Source organism: Haliotis rubra, unplaced genomic scaffold (assembly GCF_003918875.1).
Source record: "Haliotis rubra isolate DU_JTF1 unplaced genomic scaffold, ASM391887v1 Scf77, whole genome shotgun sequence".
In the NCBI taxonomy this organism is placed as follows: Eukaryota; Metazoa; Mollusca; class Gastropoda; order Lepetellida; family Haliotidae; genus Haliotis; species Haliotis rubra.
The window spans coordinates 975,857-994,806 of NW_025767490.1; the positions used below are offsets into that span (position 1 = coordinate 975,857).

The 18,950-nt window shown below is 41.7% G+C and overlaps 1 long non-coding RNA gene across 1 annotated transcript; it reads right to left on the reverse strand.

The window, feature by feature from the left end:
• Window positions 1-3,382: 3,382 nt before the first annotated feature.
• On the reverse strand, window positions 3,383-14,054 carry LOC124260618. The gene is made up of 5 exons (XR_006894135.1): window positions 13,909-14,054; window positions 11,249-11,375; window positions 9,349-9,510; window positions 6,259-6,349; window positions 3,383-3,518 (listed from the first exon to the last, which is right to left on the reverse strand). It is a non-coding gene; the product is annotated as an uncharacterized LOC124260618 (long non-coding RNA).
• Between the last annotated feature and the right edge of the window lie 4,896 nt (window positions 14,055-18,950).

Here is an 18,950-nt window from a genome sequence, read left to right on the forward strand (position 1 = left end):
GGCAGAGTGTCAAAAGAAAGAGCTCCTAAAGATACCACGTCGTCATATGAGCGAAATATTCTCAAGCACGACGTTAAACCCAATTTCACCTCACCTCACCTAAACATTCCATGTAAACAAATTGTCCCATTTGATCACAGCGTTGCTGCATTCGGCGAGGTAATGGAATTCATTCTACCGTGACAGAGAATGAGTCTTGATATGTCTGGTCACAATATCATTATATTAGCACGTCTAATTCCTTTCGTTACCTCACAATTACTATGCTCTTCACACCAAACGTTACTAAGCCTTATCAATTGCCGATATACGTTCGATACCAGACCAACAGTATATAGAACATGATGAAATCTATTCCAAGGGACACGCAATTACCGTAGATACACCAACCACTAACCATTCTCACAGTGAAACCGTGGTCTATATATCTGATTTGAGAAAAAAATAATACAACCGAAAGTCAACGTTAAATAACGGCCAAGTCAAAACATTGATTACACGACAGTCTCGTTTCCTGTTGATTGGGTTCCGTCCTATTGCGCAGCTTAGTACAATAACCAGTCCAGAATTTGTAGACCAATTCATTGCACTGGATATATAAATATTAATCAGTATTATTTGATACATCTAAGCACTTGTATATTGCAACACTACGCTCCTTATAATCCTTGCAAAAATATCGTGCAGCGCGCTCTGTCGTACAGCAAGCACTGACAAACAGAAACCTGGAAATCGTGGAAATCTCAAAACGAGGCTCTGCCGCTAGAAAGGTTTGGCGGTCTGGTACGGACTTGATATTATATCAATCACATTGTGCGTTGCAGAACTACACTGAATAAGCACAAAAAAACACAAAACAGGTGTAACCTGTCAGCCAGATGCATTGTGAATCATTTTACGACCTCATCAAACTGGGGCAGTCTGTGACGTCTTTGTTAAAGTCATGCTGCCTTCACCTCGCCATAAAATATAGAAATACGATGTTATTAAAGTTTAAAATTAAAATCCAGTTCTAAATACCATTTCTTATGAAACAAGGAATTGGAATTCAGTGTAACCATAGTTGTTTGTGATGTCTATTTCCACTTTCACACGAGGAAATTCGGATCGGCTGAAAAGTAGGTCATTGTCTGAATAGGTTAATGAGACTCATGTTTCGGTTTGTGTGACAGTTACCTTGATTAATAAGTGACATGAGTCTCTCACAGGGACCAGAAACCATGATGATGTGTTCGAATCCCAGATTCGACCTAATAATATGCTTGCTGGTTTATCCGGCCATACCACTGCTCGAATAACTCGGCCTGGAATGTGTGTTATTAACTTCCTCGTTGATCCAGGAATCTGTGACGCGGTATGTGGCTGTTCCCTGCTGCTTGACAAATATATATTACCGCGGGTTTGAATCCCGGTTCATCATGATTATTACTTAAGGATTGCCAGCACTACATTCGTGTTTGTGAACTAACATAAGCGGAATCACGTATTTTTGTCGTTTTCCAAAATGTGATTGTATGAATGACAGCCTTGTCATCAATGGAACAGTGTTCAAAGAAACCGTGTTTCAAGTACCGGCAGACATACAGTCACCCAGACACTCAGAGTGAGGAACCGAGTCACGATCTAACCCACTCAGCCACCGCTTCAAGAAAATGGAAGTCTGGCTACTGGTCAGATCAAGTACTTCGTGTACCTCTTTAATCAGCGCAAATTGACACGGCTCCAGTGACCAAAAGCTATGAATACACAATGCTCCTTTGAAAGTGGTGACGTATGACATTTTCTGAGTATATTCCAGTATATACAGTATTCATTTTTCCTGTATATACAGTAATTTACTGTTGTACACAGCTGTAAAATCTTAATATGTCATTTTGGGATCAGTATTCTCTTATATTTTCGTTTCAACACTTTCAGCTTACAGACATTGCTATTTATCCATGTTACAGACAGCCTATTTCACAGCCGCAAAACAACAGCATACTCCAATATTTGATGGCGGCAAAGAATAAAACAAGTATTTACAAGTCCTTTATATAAAACAAAACAAATAAATTATTTTTATATAAAAACGTCCACGTTAAAATAATATGTACAATTTAAACTACCATCACATTTAACAACAACCAATACCAGTTACACACATAAATATTCACAATTTAATATACATTTGGTATACTAATTTCTTTCAGGTAGTGAATAATGAAATGGCCTTGCTTCCTGATACTATGAACCCCTTGCACTTCATGTTCCGGTCAGGGCACTGGAAGCGAAGTCGTGTATAGGAAGTGACTAAATTGTTATGCACCAATATACATAGCAGGTAAGACAAAATGATGAAAGAGCTGCCATATTTTCGTTGTGAATCTTTTACCACAAGGGATACAGTTATGGGCGCCCTCATCTGTTAAAAGCAGGGGGTGAATTGGGGGGAGGGGTAGCTTAGTGGTTCAAGCGTTCGCTCGTCACGCCGAAGACCCGGGTTCGATTCTCCACATGGGTACAATGCGTGAAGGCAATTTCTATGTTCCCATATTGTTGGAATATTGCTAACAGCAGCGTAAAACGTCACCCACTCATTCATTGTTAAAAGCAGATGCTCGTGAGTAAACACTCTGTGACCAATTTGACATCGTTGTAAAATGACTCCTTATCATCACAATCCACGTAAATGTGTACGATTGTTTTTGTTTTTATTATGGGCTTGATATTTATTATGGGCTGCTTTCATGTTACCTTCCAACGCTATGCAAATCACTTTTCGGGATATGCAGTGGATAACGGTTTTGTCAATTCAGTTGCTCTCAGTCTGCAGCATCGGCTAGTACAAGCAGCCACACATACACATAAAGCTGATTACGCATTTCCTATCAGCTATGCGTTAAACTACACACACCTCACCCCACCTCACCCTCACCTACATGATTGGTAATCAGCATAAGGTCATGTCGGATTTGCCCTTAGAGAGAACGTGGTAAAGTTCCCGGAGATGGTTAGGCCGTATAGGTGGAAGGTGCGTGAAGCTAAGTAGACCACGCAGACTGTTAGACCATGCAGATAGTTAGACCATGCAGATTGTTAGACCGTACGGATTGGTAGGACAAGTAGATAGTTAATCCGTACAGCCATTTGGAGTGTTAACCAATCAGCAAAGGGTTCGAACGCATAGAATGTTATACCATACCTAGCTTTGATCGTGTAGATAGTTAGATTGTGCAGAGCATCGATCTGCGCAATTGGAACCATGAGAGTAAGACCCTACAGTCGCCTCTTAGACCATTCACACTTTTAGACCATGCAGAATTATCAGTGTAAGGCCGTGCAGCTAATTAAACCATACACATTATCAGTAGTTACAGAAGCAATAAGCACATAGATTCCTTCTATTTTTTAAATTACGTATCCTCCTTCGCCCAATCACGCTCAGTTCCTTTACCAAACACAACAAAAACACCAGCTCCGAAAACGTTGACGGCGCCCACGATGAAGAATATGATTTGCCATTCCCGTCTTGTCCCCTGAAGAAATGAAACAGAGCTGATTTACACACCAGAACAACTCAGGGGATACATGTTGTTTAAGTGCTGTTCGAAATTTCTTGCACTGGTCGTTGTCGATATGTTCCAGATCAACGAAGTATTTACTGAGGTTGAAAAATTACAATGCTCAAGAAAGAAAAGAAATCAAATCTAGAACCTGGGGAACGAAATCTAATTTGCATTCCAAGGCATCTGCTAGATTGTGCAGTTAGGCTTGAGTAAATTGTCTTCGGGCAATTACACTAACACTTTGATGAATCTTTTGTACTGATTGGAAATACAGGGGCAAATAATGTATCAAACATCAAGATAAGTCACAGTAAGACACCGATACCCTACATATATGAATCTATATATAACTGATGACTGCTCATAAATCAAAAGAACTATAAGTCTATACGTTCTATATAGAACATAATCGAGCGTCGTGGGTCCTAGCCGTTCTATATAGAACATAATCGAGCGTCGTGGGTCCTAGCCGTTCTATATAGAACATAATCGAGCGTCGTGGTCCTAGCCGTTCTATATAGAACATAATCGAGCGTCGTGGGTCCTAGCCGTTCTATATAGAACATAATCGAGCGTCGTGGTCCTAGCCGTTCTATATAGAACATAATCGAGCGTCGTGGGTCCTAGCCGTTCTCTATATAGAACATAATCGAGCGTCGTGGGTCCTAGCCGTTCTATATAGAACATAATCGAGCGTCGTGGGTCCTAGCCGTTCTATATAGAACATAATCGAGCGTCGTGGGTCCTAGCCGTTCTATATAGAACATAATCGAGCGTCGTGGGTCCTAGCCGTTCTATATAGAACATAATCGAGCGTCGTGGGTCCTAGCCGTTCTATATAGAACATAATCGAGCGTCGTGGGTCCTAGCCGTTCTATATAGAACATAATCGAGCGTCGTGGGTCCTAGCCGTTCTATATAGAACATAATCGAGCGTCGTTGGTCCTAGCCGTTCTATATAGAACATAATCGAGCGTCGTGGGTCCTAGCCGTTCTATATAGAACATAATCGAGCGTCGTGGGTCCTAGCCGTTCTATATAGAACATAATCGAGCGTCGTGGGTCCTAGCCGTTCTATATAGAACATAATCGAGCGTCGTGGGTCCTAGCCGTTCTATATAGAACATAATCGAGCGTCGTGGGTCCTAGCCGTTCTATATAGAACATAATCGAGCGTCGTGGGTCCTAGCCGTTCTATATAGAACATAATCGAGCGTCGTGGGTCCTAGCCGTTCTATATAGAACATAATCGAGCGTCGTGGGTCCTAGCCGTTCTATATAGAACATAATCGAGCGTCGTGGGTCCTAGCCGTTCTATATAGAACATATCGATCGAGCGTCGTGGGTCCTAGCCGTTCTATATAGAACATAATCGAGCGTCGTGGGTCCCAGCCGTTCTATATAGAACATAATCGAGCGTCGTTGGTCCTAGCCGTTCTATATAGAACATAATCGAGCGTCGTGGGTCCTAGCCGTTCTATATAGAACATAATCGAGCGTCGTGGGTCCTAGCCGTTCTATATAGAACATAATCGAGCGTCGTTGGTCCTAGCCGTTCTATATAGAACATAATCGAGCGTCGTGGGTCCTAGCCGTTCTATATAGAACATAATCGAGCGTCGTGGGTCCTAGCCGTTCTATATAGAACATAATCGAGCGTCGTGGGTCCTAGCCGTTCTATATAGAACATAATCGAGCGTCGTAAGGTCCTAGCCGTTCTATATAGAACATAATCGAGCGTCGTGGGTCCTAGCCGTTCTATATAGAACATAATCGAGCGTCGTGGGTCCTAGCCGTTCTATATAGAACATAATCGAGCGTCGTGGGTCCCAGCCGTTCTATATAGAACATAATCGAGCGTCGTGGGTCCTAGCCGTTCTATATAGAACATAATCGAGCGTCGTGGGTCCTAGCCGTTCTATATAGAACATAATCGAGCGTCGTGGGTCCTAGCCGTTCTATATAGAACATAATCGAGTCATGGGTCCTAGCCGTTCTATATAGAACATAATCGAGCGTCGTGGATCCTAGCCGTTCTATATAGAACATAATCGAGCGTCATGGGTCCTAGCCGTTCTATAGCAGAACATAATCGAACGTCGTGGATCCTAGCCGTTCTATATAGAACATAATCGAGCGTCGTGGGTCCTAGCCGTTCTATATAGAACATAATCGAACGTCATGGATCCTAGCCGTTCTATATAGAACATAATCGAACATCGTGGATCCTAGCCGTTCTATATAGAACATAATCGAGCGTCGTGGGTCCTTGCCGTTCTATATAGAACATAATCGAGCGTCGTGGGTCCTAGCCGGTAACCGTGACATGCTTTATATCAAGGTGACAACGCGAAATGAAGGCGTATCGTTTTCGCATAAATGACAACATTTATAAGCAGTTTTAAAGTTGTGTTATGTTCAATTTTCGCACTGAAACCCACGATGATGGTTGTTCTTTTGAAAATAGACAACTTCAATAGCAATCTATCATCAACCAACCGGACCAATGTTAAACTGTTTTGGAGGGAACAGGGACCAACGTCAAGAGTTTTCAGTGAGTGATCTGTTTGCTGGAACCCTGACGGGAGATTATTTGTTTCTATCATTCCTGAAACCCACTTGGGCAGAACAACATTACACATTTTCTCTTTTTTCGATTTAAATTATATTAAATGTTCAGCTGGAAGTGAGTCGTGAACTGTGTACAAACCTGTTTAATGACGTACGACGTTATTAGTGGCGCGGACAGCGAGGCCGTCATCGCACATGATATGGTCATGCCGACGATCACGCCGGCGAATCTGGGGGAGGCAAATGTTGGAGGATAAATGGTGGTGATACAAAGAGGCTTTGTGTTATTTCTACCTGTGCACCTTCTGTTACCTTTATAACCACTACCTTTACACCCTCTGTTGCCACTATCTCTACACATTCTGTTACCCCGTTACCACTACCCCTAGACCTTCTGTTACCACTACTTCTACACCTTCTGTTACCTCCGTTACCACTGCTTATACACCCTCTGTTGCCACTATCTCTACACCTTCTGTTACCACCGTTACCACTACCCCTAAACCTTCTGTTACCACCGTTACCACTGCTTCTTCATCTGTTACCTCCGTTACCACTACTTGTACACCTTCTGTTACCTCCGTTACCACTACTTGAACACCTTCTGTTACCACCGTCACCACTACTTCTACATCTTCTGTTACCTCCGTTACCACTACTTCTACACCTTCTGTTACCACCGTTACCACTACTTCTACACCTTCTGTTACCACCGTTACCTTCTACTTCATACACCTTACCACCGTTACCACTACTTCTACACTTTCTGTTACCACCGTTACCACTACTTCTACACCTCTGTTACCACCGTTACCACTTCTACACCTCTGTTACCACCGTTACCACTGCTTCTACCACCTGTTACCTCCGTTACCACTACTTCTACACCTTCTGTTACCACCGTTACCACGGCTTCTACACCCTCTGTTACCACCGTTACCACTACTTCTACACCCTCTGTTACCACCGTTACCACTACTTCTACACCTCTGTTACCACCGTTACCACTACTTCTACACCCTCTGTTACCACCGTTACCACTACTTCTACACCCTCTGTTACCACCGTTACCACGGCTTCCCTCTGTTACCACCTCGTTACCACGGCTTATACACCCCTCACCCCTCTGTTACCACCGTTACCACCTTCTTACGCCCTCTGTTACCACCGTTACCACTACTTCTACACCCTCTGTTACCACCGTTACCACTACTTCTACACCTGTTACCTCCGTTACCACTACTTCTACACCCTCTGTTACCACCGTTACCACTGCTTATACACCCTCTGTTACCACCGTTACCACTACTTCTACACCTTGTTACCACCGTTACCACGACTACTACACCCTCTGTTACCACCGTTACCACTACTTCTACACCCTCTGTTACCACCGTTACCACTACTTCTACACCTTGTTACCACCGTTACCACTACTTCTACGCCTGTTACCTCCGTTACCAATACTTCTACACCCTCTGTTACCACCGTTACCACTGCTTATACACCCTCTGTTACCACCGTTACCACTACTTCTACACCCTCTGTTACCACCGTTACCACTGCTTCTACACCCTCTGTTACCACCGTTACCACTACTTCTACACCTTGTTACCACCGTTACCACGACTACTACACCCTCTGTTACCACCGTTACCACTACTTCTACACCTTCTGTTACCACCGTTACCACTACTTCTACACCTTCTGTTACCACCGTTACCACTACTTCTACTCCTTCCTTTTAGATTGTTACCACAGTGCCTACACCATTGTTGTCACTACCTCTACATCTTCACGGGTACCTCTTCTGAAACAATATTTCTACTCATCCGATGACCATGCCATCTCCCATTAATACTTGTTGCGGTAACAATCACATGGCAACATGCCTTAGTGCTGACTAGTAGAAACAGAATGAGGTTTTGTAGAAGCAAATAGTATGTGAGAATATGTTAGTTTTACTGTTTCTACGCCATCTGCTGCAACAAATGACGCCACACCATCTGTTTCACCTCCCAACGTTACCATGGTTACTGCTGCTACAAGTGTGTCCGTTACCCTTGGGTGGTCCTGTCGCCGAAGTCGTAGTAATCTGTGAAGTGTCCTTAGCTACGCCAGGATCCTATGAGCCTGAGTTCGAGTGAGTGAGTGAGTGAGTGAGTTTAGTTTCACGCTGCACTCAGCAATATTCGAGCTATATGGCAGCGGTCTGCAAATAATGGAGTCTGGACCAGACAATCCAGTGATCAACATCATTAGCATCGATCTACGCAATTAGGATACGATGACATGTGTCAACCAAGTCAACCCGATCCCCGATCCCGTTAGTCGCCTCCTACGATAAGCATGGATTACCGGAGACCAATTCTAACCCGGATCTTCACGGGTGGCGTGGGCTCGAATCTCAGATATGCCCTTTTGTTGTATATATTTATATATATGTCAACCCCGTGCTCGAGGGTTTGAAAACGTTCCAAACCTCTAGGACATATATCCATTTGAGCTTCTTCTCACCCCAAGATGACCCAGACGTTCTACTGACGTTCACCTGTAATACTCATTAGCCCTGTACTTTAATATGCTATATACACTACCCATCAAAAGTTCAGACTTACTAATGTAAATATAACCACTTACTTCAGGCAACTGTGCTAAACTAAAGTTTGCAAAATACTCCATACTGTTTAAAGGTCCTGTTTACACATGAACTGATGTATTGTAAAACAAATTCGTAACGTTGAAAAGATTATTGTCATGAGTTCAATACATGATAAACATCAGTGAACATTGGCGAATTCCTAACAAAACTTTACACCAAAACGCTGCTGTACACATGCACAATATTTGCACATGCTTTCAGCAAATTGATACATGATCCTCGTGCAATTCATCTGCATAAGTTCTGCAGTTGGTACCCTAGACTAACAACTAGTCTCTGAAATGAACCTATTTTACTGAAAAAAGTTCATAGTAAAAAAAAATATAATATAATGAAAAGGAGCCTTGAGACTTTCTTCATTTCCTGAAGCTGAGGAAATCTAGACTTGCCACATTTTGTAGATTTGCGTGGGCTTTCTTGGATATATTTGCTTCAGGGTCTGTACGACAGACTATTGGTTCCCCTAAGTTCGATGTAACCATATATATATACATAATATGTAGTGATTGCTTTAGGTGAGTCTAAACTTTTGATGGGTATATGATGAAGTTGAGACGTAGCACCAACCTTGGCGCTATGTCAAGGTGATTGATTTTGAAGGCGACGGATGTACAGTTCTGTAGGGATATACCAGCAATCAACAGCGACAAAGCCAAGGTCCCATTGTTGTCGTCAAGGAACCCCACAAGAATCATACATGCAGCGCACCCAAGACATCCTGGAATATACCTCATTTCAGTTAGAGTGAGTGAGTGAGTTTTACGCCGCACTCAGCAATATTCCAGCTATATGGCAGCGATTTGTAAATAATCGAGTCTGGACCAGACAATCCAGTGATTGACATCATGAGCATCGATCTATTGGGGATACGATGGCATGTGTCAACCAAATCAGCGAGCCTGACCACCCGATCCCGTTAGTCGCCTCTTACGACAAGCATGGGTTACTGAAGATCAATTCTAACCTGGATCTTCACGTGTACATTTCGGTTAGTAGGGTCTGTATATGCACATACAGCAAGAAATACACAACACACAAAATACATGCTCATGAACACACACGCATGTCTGAAATTGGTTATTCACCACTGAAATTCATCCCAAAGAAATCAACACAAGTTGATTAAAGTAGCAACACTGCGTGTGTTCCTTATTTCCTTATTTCATCTGAGAAATAATTGAGAAACGGGAGAGGGGAGTTGAGGATAGGATGGGGTATTTATTATTTATTTCTGTTTGAAGCATTATTAATTACTTAAATAATATTCGAGCTCATCCTAACATTAGAAGAGTAAATCAAGAATCTAACTGTGTCCTTTTTCTTAATGTGAAGACGATGTTTGTGACCTAACAATTGCATTTAAAATATCTTTATGATATTTAAAAAATCACCTAAATATTGCAGCTGCGTATGATCATGGATGAAAACCTTAAGTCGACCTGTACGTATCGAACTGTACTATATGTCGAACTCTTGCAGAAAATGTTGGAGATCTAGACTCGACATTGAAACGAATGACGTCACACGTCAAATGAATGACGTCACGAAGCGTTGCTGTGCAATGAAATTAGATTTCACCTAAGCAAGTAAGTTATACCGATTTTATGCTAAGAGAATGTTTGTTTTAAGGTTGGAACGTTATAACTTTATGATAACGTATAAGTTCGTCCACCAACTAATTAACAGTAAAACGAACAATCATAATTTACATCAATCATATCGCTAACTTGGGATATACAAACATATTCTACCCTGTTTGTATTGCGTGGAAGGCAGTGAAAGATAGTACAATTAATGCTTATGACGAAAAGTAGAGGAAGCACCCGTCATATATTGACGTCATCAAGACGTGCTCAGAAGCTGGGTAGTATTCCGTGCTTTAATTATAGTCACCTGGAGGTATGACGTACGTTTCTGACGGCGGTAGAACGTTAATAATAGTAATTCGCACAATCCGCGACATGTCCTGAATGTAATTCAATCCATAAACGACTAAAACGTCACAGTAAAATATAGTAAAATTAATGCTTTCGAGGGGAAAGTAATGGGAGCATCCCGTCACTTTCGTGACCATGACGTACCCTCGAGTTGGAACGTCGTCCTTACATTGACTGTAGACAGAGGTTAAGATAGAGGATGGTGTTATGACGCATATTTGTGAAGACTGATACCGACTGTTCACTTCCAGGAAGCTATGAGGAATGAGACGCTGCCTAATCACCAGTACAATGGTTTACTAACGTCATTTCGATCCCCGACCGCGTCATCATGACGTACAATTTGAGCCTGGCGCTCGGCATTAATGACAAGGGAAAATAAATGCTGGAGTGGGGGTATTCAGTCCTGCGGGCACTCAGTGGGCAGTACTATCCATGTCTGGGATACTACAAGCAGCCGCACATCAAGAATTCTAAACATACGCCATCTTAAATTTCACCTGACGTCATTTTGACGTACCTACGTCAACCCTGGAAGGTCTTCCTTGTATTTGCTGTCGACAGAAGTCTCCTGGAGAGCATCCTGTCCGATATGTTGCCTGACACCACGCCGACTAATAACCTCCCCGCATACGGCACCGACGACAGGATACCATTCTGCAATAGGGTTACTTATTAGGTGTTTTTAAAATGATCACGTATGGTAGTTGTTATCAGAAGAATGTCAATTTAGCTGTTAGTCACCACGCCTATACCGGTCTGTAACTTCATTTCGGGTTAGCTTGACTGTATTGGTTTTTCCATCACAAGGGTAACTATTTCAAAGTTTCATCAATGGATCTTTTTATTGTAAGTTCACTTTTAAGTATTGTTTTTTAAAAAGAAATTGATTTATTACACAAATTTTGATTTACATGTTTTGTATATAACAATAGATTTTATAAAATTGGTAGAAAAATTGATAACTAAGTTTGTTTGTGGCTGTTCCCTGAAGGGGGTTGAAGTACTGTAAAAATTATTTTCCCTCTGATGAGGTCCATATCAGTCAAGGTATATTTTATCTACCAATGGTTATAAACGTAGAATATTTGTCATTTTAATTTTGACTTCAGTTTCCCCAATATTGCCAGCGACTGAAGGGATGATACTCCTTGGGTCCATGCACGTAGCCAAAGTAGTGTAAGTCCCCATGGTCCCTAGTATGGTGATCTACCTTCAGTTGTTGGCAATCTATAGCCTGTTTTTATATTGCATCGTTTTGTATAGTTAAAATGTTTCAAATTTAATTACTAGATTTTAAATTTCCATCTGTGATAAACTAGTTGTTTTACTGTCCTTAGTTGACAGGTTTTTATAATGTACCTATACTTATTATAAATGTATACTCATGCCAATAATGGTTGTCACCCCCTTCAATTTTTTTAATTAGAGAGGGTGTGGGAGATAGGGAGTGTGACGTTTGTGTTGGGTTGGGGTGGGGAGGGGTGACAACCATTATTGGCATGATATAAATTGATGTCAGTCACGATATGGGTGAAATACTGCCGATGTGACTTAAAAATTAACTCACTCACTCATTTCGGTTTCGGACTGTTTACACGAATAACTAATAAGTAATTAACTAGCTACTGTATGTTGTGAGGCTTACTTGTTCTCAAACCAAGCATCATAAAGGTTATATAATACGCAGGTTACAAAGACATATGAACTCATTTGTTTGTTTCGTTAATTTGTTTGTTTTGTTTGTTTTTTGTTTATCTCAGCACTTTTTGAGCTATATGGCAGCTATCTGGACCAGACAATCCAGTGGCAACGCCATGAGCATCGATCTACGTAGTTTGCATGCGATGGCTTGTGTCAACCAAGTCAGCGAGCCTGACCATCCGAGTCGCCTCATACGGCAAGCATGGGTTGCTGAAGAACAATTCTAACTCATTATTATTGTGAACATTCATGACTACCAAATGTATTAGGTGTCAGATAAGGGGCGAGTGGTGAAATGTTGACACTTTAGCATTGTGAGACTACCAAATGCTTAGATTTATAATCATTTATCCATTTTGATACCAATCAACAACCATATTTATCCCAGGTTAAAGAAGAAAGGATAGCATTACAGGTATGAAACATATCTATAAACCTGGTTTAAACATAATGCCGGTTTATTTTGGTTTAAACATTATTATTAAATGAATGTGGCTTATAGAAATATATGTTATATACCTATGTATTACACATGTAATATATAGGTCCACACATATAATATATCTGTAGTGGTTTTAAGTTATTTGTATCCAAGCAAAAGTCATGTAGCTTCCTAATTTCAATAATGATTATTAACATGATTATATTGAATCTCTGAGTGACTTTAATTAACCAATCACAATCCAGTGTATTTGTCACTAAAGTCATGGTAGAAAATTTGAATTGAATCAACATAGAGAGTTCTATATCCCTGGCTGACAAAATGTATGTTGATTCAAACCAATCTGGAACCGAAGTTCAGTCTGTGTTCTATTGTCAGGGTCATATTTATCCCCTCAGTGAATGGACTGAAAATGTTGCCAATGTTGATTAAATCACTTATGATGGAACCGAAGTTCAGTCTGTGTTCTATTTTCAGGGTCATATTTATTCCCTTAGTGAATGGACTGAAAATGTTGCCATTGTTGATTAAATCACTTATGATGGCGGCCAATGCTTAATTAAACATGATCTAGGACCGAGGTTCAGTCTTATATTAGTGTCAGGACCATCTTAATGTTCTCAAGGAGCAGTCTTAACAAGGTTCCTGAGTACATGTATTAGCTACAGTAGAATGGCACGTATCTGAAGGACGATCATAGTGACTGGACTAATACAGTCTACAGACTCCACGTGTGTAATACACAGGCACTGAATCCCTTAGTGGGAATAGGCGGTGGGGTAGCCTATTGGTTAAAGCGTTCACTCGTCACCCCGAAGACTCAGGTTCGATTCCCCACATGGGTACAATATGTGAAGCCCATTTTGGTGTCCCCCGCTGTGTTGCTGGAATATTGCTAAAAGCGGCATAAAACATACTCACTCACTCACTCACTCAGTGAACTGAGATGCATAGTTGGACATTGATGGTTAAAAACCTATCACGGCCTAAGTGTGACAAAGGGGAGTTTGACAAGATGGGATTCATAGTAATGATAATAATCACCTCTTCGATGTCATAGTTGAGGATCTGCTTCATGTATTGAGGCAGGTAGGCCATGAACCACGATGTTACCCAAGCATGACTGATGTAGGCGGCACAGATCGCCCACACTTCCGGCGACGTTAATATCTTCCACCATAGCGACTTCGACATCTGCAATATGGACGATGAGTTTGAATATGGTAATAGTTGAATGCCTATACACAGGATAATAAAAGCTACAAAACCCTTTCCATATTAAGAAGGCATCTCTGACAATCTCCATGTTACGATGTCCACTATATTACGAGTACATATTTATTCCCGAATAGATCAAGAGTGTTGAGGGGCGGTGGGGTAGCCTCGTGGTTAAAGCGTTCGCTCGTCACGCCGAAGACCCGGGTTCGATTCCCCACATGGGTACAATGTGTGAAGCTCATATCTGTTTTTGCTGGGATGTTGCTAAAAGCGGCGTAAACTCACTCACTTAGCTCACTCAAGAGTGTTGAACAAAGTATCACTTCTATCCCAAACCAACTTGCAGTCATGGGTGGTCCAGTTGTCTAAGACGCCGCATTTGCTGCACAGAGTTGCGTCCCTTTCGGAGCCAGATCGCTTTGTTCGTCGGTTCGAATCCCGGTTCGCGAGGATTATGTCGCTAGGTTTATCAGCAGCATACTCGTACTCGTTGGATTTACCAAGTGGTAAATAGCTCCACTTGACGCTTGTGAGTCAAACATTCACTCACTCACTCACTTAACCAAAATACTGACCGCTGAATGGAAGCACTGCGATCTTCCTCTGACAATATCTCACTTGCCTTCCAGTGCTTTTTCCCAACTGACTGGTTCCTGGTGATGAATTTCACCTCTGTCTCCTTAATGCGGGGATGGTCCCTTGGGAAGTCGGAAACAAACAGGACCCATGGAAACACACACAGTAGTGTATAACCACCTGTACAAAAATGGCTGAGTTAGTCACACAGTCTACAGGTGTTCTGAGTACGGATTGAAATGATCAATGGTCGTCTCAAAAGCACTTCATGCATTTGATTGGTTGCAAAGGATGATCCTTTATAATAGTCTTGTTACGTTCAATCAAACGAAAGTTTGTGAAAAAACATTTGGTTCCCCATCCTTAGTAAAAGTTCCGTATCCAGAACTTTTCATTTCTTTATTTGTTCCTGTAAAAAGTGCATGCGGGAACAATTATTTAGTTCCAACGTTTACACACAGAATTTATTCGGGTAAAGAGGAACTTCCACACACACGACATAAAGTGTCTAAAGAGGGTTTTGTTTGTTGGGGTGGTCTTAAAATTGGGGCGTGGGGAAACGGAAAGGAAAAAAAAAGGATTTTTCTGTAATAGTGTATTTGTTTCCATATGGAACAAATCATGTTCCGGGTATCAAGGAACTTCCACACAATTATCATGTGTGAAAGTTCCTTAATTTTTTGGTCTGAAAATACATTGTAGATTCCCAGAATGCGAACTGATGATTCTAAATGAATCTTGTGTTAAAAAGAGTTCAGTTATTATGTAACCAAGTTACCTTCATTAATCAGGTTACAGTCAGTAGCCAGGTTACAGGTCAGTAGACATGTAACCAACATGTAACAGTCAGTCAGTAGTAGCCAGGTTACAGTCATTATGTGACCAAGTTACAGTTGGTCAGTAGCCAGGTTACATTCAATATGTAATCAAGTTACAGTTAGTCAGTAGCCAGGTTACAGTCAACATGTTACCAGTAGTTAGTCAGTAGCCAGGTTACAGTCAACATGTAACCAATTAACAGTCAGTCAGTAGCCAGGTTACAGTCAACATGTAACAATTAACAGTCAGTCAGTAGCCAGATTACAGTCAACATGTAACCAAGTTACAGTCAGTCAGTAGCCAGGTTACAGTCAACATGTAACCAAGTTACAGTCAGTCAGTAGCCAGGTTACAGTCAACATGTAACCAAGTTACAGTTAGTCAGTAGCCAGATTACAGTCAACATGTAACCAAGTTACAGTTACAGTCAGTAGCCAGGTTACAGTCGACATGTAACCAAGTTACAGTCAGTAGCCAGGTTACAGTCGACATGTAACCAAGTTACAGTCAGTAGCCAGGTTACAGTCAACATGTAAGCCAAGTTTACAGTCAACATGTAACCAAGTTACAGTTAGTAGCCAAGTAGTCAGCAGGTTACAGTCGACATGTCCAACATCAGTAGCCAGTTACAGTCAACATGTAACCAAGTACAGTTAGTAGTAGCCAGGTTACAGTCAGCATGTAACCAAGTTACAGTTAGTCAGTAGCCAAGTTACAGTCGACATGTAACCAAGTTAGTTAGTCAGTAGCCAGGTTACAGTTCAACATGTAACCAAGTTACAGTTAGTCACCCGTAGCCAGGTTACAGTCAGCATGTAACCAAGTTACAGTTAGTCAGTAGCCAGGTTACAGTCAACATGTAACCAAGTTGAAGTTAGTAGACATCCCGGATGTTGACAAGTTGGATGAGTCCATTTTGCATTCAATAATGACTGGAATAGGTTAGGCCTATTTCGGTATTTGTTCCTGTTCGATGGAATATTTGCCGTATGTTCCCGCGGAATTTTTATTCGTGTCATCCATTCTCAATTTCACGGCATTTATTCCGAACCGGAACATTTACTACTCGGAACTAAATCATGTTTACATTGTCTGAGCGCGGCGTTGATAAAAACCTCCAAAACAAACAAAGTCAAACATAATCTCCCACGTCAAACAACCAACACCACGAGTATCTTACACAACCACGAATATCTACCAAAACCATGTGTATCCACGCCAACCAAAGTATCTACTACAAACAACAGTAGCTACTAGCTACCTGAACAAGAATATATACTGTTATAAGGTCAAAATATATATAAAAAACCGTTAAATTTCAGCAGATTCCTTATTTAGGTTTGCGTTTTTTTCACGAGTGCTTTAAGGTTGGGAAGGCAACGGAAACAGAATGACGAAAGTTACAAGGAGATCAATAGAGAGATGTGTGTGAGCCGTAGTGCAGGCACGTGCAGGACACAGTCGTCATGAGTGACGGGACAGATTAATCTTTCGTTCAAACAATCAAGAACAGTTGAAAAGGGGTGAGTCACTGATCTATGCTGCCCGGTATTTTTCCGATATCTACTTACACAGGTGCAAGGACAGATACAGTCCTTAACGAATCAAAACGATGGGTTGGAACATGTGATCAAGATCAGATCAGACTCGAACCATTTAAAAAGTTACCTTTAACACGAGTAGAGTAGTGCGGGCTTTGCAATTGTCGGAAACCTATCGCCATCACTCAGTTTCCCACTGTTACAACTGACTGACTGAGTTTGGTTTTACGCCGCTTTTAGCAATATTCCAGCAATATCACGGCGGGGGACACCAGAAATGGGCTTCACTCATTGTACCCATGTGGGGATTCGAACCCGGGTCTTCGGCGTGACGAGCCAACGCTTTAACCACTAGACTACCCCACCCCTCCACCCCCCACTGTTACAAGCCTATCCTGACTGGTGTTGAAGTTGTAGTAAGAGAGATGGCAAAGTAAACATATGTGAATGTAGAACTTGGTGTTGTGTTTATCTTTGGAGGAATGTGTTCCAAAACATAAATGTGATGTTGTTAGTTAGGAGTCACGGTCGTCCGACCCATCACTCCTGGACTTAGCATCCTGCAACGGACCAAGCGAGTGTACAACCTGAGCTTACATCTCCCCTAACACTGTGGAACGGCCATAATTAGTACGTAACTGTAGTAGGGTCTACTGACGCTCAAACGCAGTTACGACAATACTAGAACCACGAGTGTCTAGCACAACCATGAGTATCTGCCTCTATGTGTATCTGTCAATCAATAGATATAGCGGGCAAAAAACGATTCAGATAATAAATGTTCATTTTGAATTAGTGATCATTTTCCCGTGACGAGTTACGCGTCTAGTTGATTGAAATAATGAAGTAATGTTAAAACGCAAGGAGGCAGATCCGTGTAATTTATGGTAATCAATCAGGAATCATTTGGTTATACATATAGCTGGACTATTGCAAACCAACAAACGAACCAACCAATCTTTGGTTATAGAATGCTACAGGTAAGGCAAGCATGTATGCCCTTCCCGCGAACGCTTGGTGTCCTTACTGATTTTCATTCATAGTTTGCTTTTTAGGCCAATTAGAATGTGTTGGGCCCTAAAGAATGTTTATTCTGTTGGGTTGCATTTTTACATTTCTGTTGGACATTACGAACAAGATTAAAGCGTTAGACCTATCAATCTGCAGCAGCTAAACCAACGCAACATGGAAGAGAAAACACATACCAGCATAAGCACACGAGGATAGGGACGCCTTCTCAAGTTTTGGAGCCCACTTCGACAAGATGGACTGAATCGCCGGCTCTATTGTCCCCTAGAAACAAGTTTCCAAAACTCAATTGCCAATAAATTTAAATATAAAGTTTAACTTTAGGTATTTGGTCGCACCATTTAATATAGGTGTTACGACCGTAAGTAGGTCGCGGTACTTCGCGAGACTTTAGTACTTCCGGTGACAAACAACGTTTCAACCCTTTTCGAATGGTCTCGTGGTTGTCAGTTGACAGTAAGGAACCGATAATCCTTGCAGGAATAACCAGTATCCGATTTAACCATCCCCAAATTAGCCAACTGTTACGACTGTCAACAGCTGTGACAGGCAAGGATGGTAGTACACTTGGTCCTGTCTAGTAAAGTCATATTTGACGGTCGCGCAATTTGGAACCAGAACTGGTTCTTGAATATCCGCTTGTCACCGGAATTCTGGTAGCGGGAGTAAGCTGGGCCCCCGTCTTGCATATCGCATGGTGGCGTGCGGAAAGGGAGCCGGGAACCAGCTAAGTACCGGAAGTAGCGCCCTTACTGGCCCCATTCTGGAAAGGGCTGGGAATGTTTCTTTAAGTTTTTAAGAAAAGATAGTTTGGTCACTGCTTGGAAAACGTGTATGTGTCTTCCTGTCTAGGAGGGGCCAAAGAATTAATTCATTTTTCATGACATCAGATAACTTTTGTTG